This window comes from Geospiza fortis, unplaced genomic scaffold (assembly GCF_000277835.1).
Source record: "Geospiza fortis unplaced genomic scaffold, GeoFor_1.0 scaffold637, whole genome shotgun sequence".
Classification (NCBI taxonomy): Eukaryota; Metazoa; Chordata; class Aves; order Passeriformes; family Thraupidae; genus Geospiza; species Geospiza fortis.
This window is the reverse complement of record NW_005054515.1, coordinates 986,230-988,286: the sequence shown is the minus strand read 5'-3', so window position 1 is coordinate 988,286 and position 2,057 is coordinate 986,230.

Below are 2,057 nucleotides of genomic sequence, written 5' to 3'. Positions count from 1 at the left end.
CTTCTGCTCAGCTACACAATCAGCACTTAAGTGCTACATCTGTGCTCCTCCATACCTCAGAGACCCCTTGAGGCTCCTTCCTCAGTTCTGTCTTATACTTCAGTTATATTCTGGGTTTCTGCTGGTATGGACTGCTAAGAGATTTTTTTTTCAATATATTAATTTGGGGTTTTCTTCATGCTTAATTTGTAGCACAAACTTGTTAAAAACTTCTGCAACTGAGTGATCAAAAAAATTTATTTTTTCATGTTTTCCTAAAATATCTGAGATGGAAGTGCATTGAAGTACCTTATAGTGTAAGACAGGATATATTAATTATTACAACTTCTTACTTTAAAACCTATCCTTATCCTTTCCACAACAATCTTATTTTCTGTAGTACCACTCAAATATTGACAGGTTCTTTTACCAAGTTACCATAAAAGTTGGATGAAATTATTATTAATTTTTTTAAGTCAATTGAATAAAAAATATTGCCAGTATGACAGCTCCCACCCTCACATGCAGAAGATGCAGTAGCTAATCACATGTGATGAAGGAAGTCACAGTAACAAAATACAAATACTTTAGTGGCATTTTATATCTATCTATTCATCTATCAATCTTGAGAAAAGTTACAGTGAAGATGAATGCACTCAAGTTTGGCTTTTCAAATTTAGTTAGTTACCTATAATTACAGGTATTTCTGAGTATTATCTCAAACATTGAACTCTGGATCTTGATACACAGGACTACATCTTCTTTAGAAAGCCTAGATTTCATTTCTGCAGACCCACCTGCTTTGTGTGCTTCTGTTGTGCCTTGTAACCAGCATCCATCAGTCCTGCTCTCCCTCCTGGTGGTTTCTGCCAGTGACACATCCTAGAGAGCTCTGTGGGAAGGTGCTGCTTCCCTTTTGTGTGCATTCCTGCACTTTCCACTGAAAAAGCCCTTCTGAACACTGAGGGACTTAGGAATGCCTGAGATGAGAGTGGGACAGCTCTAGAGGGCCCAACAGATTCTTGGATGTGTAGCGGTGTTTAAAGAGGAGCACAGCAATATTGTGCAGAAAAGCACTCCAGGTGCAGCTGTGTCCCTGGCTGTTTCTGTGTGGAAGAACCTCTACTGCAATAGATCAGCTCTCTTACCTGGTGATACACTTCTGCCATCTTTTATAAAAAGCAGATTGTGTTAAATATATGACCAAACAAAGGCAACATTCAGTCACATTCTGAATTAACATGAACTTAAGAAACACAAGTTTGAGGGATATTTGTTAACTTAGAGTTGGGTGATTTTTGCTGCACATTAAGCCCCTACACAGATCTGATTGTACCCCAAGAGAAATTCAGAGCTGGATGGACAGTGTTCCAAATTCAGAGCTCTTTTACTCTTTATAGAATATTATGAAAATCATCCATATTTTATTCCTATGACTGTTGATTCAATACTTACCTGCAGTACTCTGTCAGAATCTTCAGGCTAAACCTACCAATTTTACCATCAGAAAGACTTCAAACATTATCATCCTAGTCACCGACTTGTTTGCATTGAAAAACAATTGCTTTTTGCCTTGCAGGTGGTACTGTGAAGGGAAGGAGCTTGAAAACTCACCAGACATCCAAATTATCCAGGCAGGTGACCGACACTCGCTGGTCATTGTTGAGGCTTTTGAGGAGGACACAGGGCGTTACTCGTGCTTTGCTTCCAACATCTATGGAACTGATTCCACCTCTGCAGAGATTTACATAGAAGGTAATCCTACAGCTGTTGCAGAAATGGTTGAAAGTGGTCACAGGATAAAGATTCAATTATGTATCTTGTTTGCTAACTGTGAGTTTTGTCATTTAAAAAACATAGCAGGAGTCAACACTTCCCATCGTTACTAAAATCATTATTATTTTCCTGTAAAACACTCTTCAGACAAGGGACCAGCCCTTACATTTTATTCTGTTACTTCCCAGAGATTTTATATATCTCACTGCAAGAACCAAGTCTAAAAATACTCAGATTCTGAAACTACCTTGTATTTTTTGTCTGTAGAACTCTACAGAAGTGCAAGAAACTAAACTTTGTGT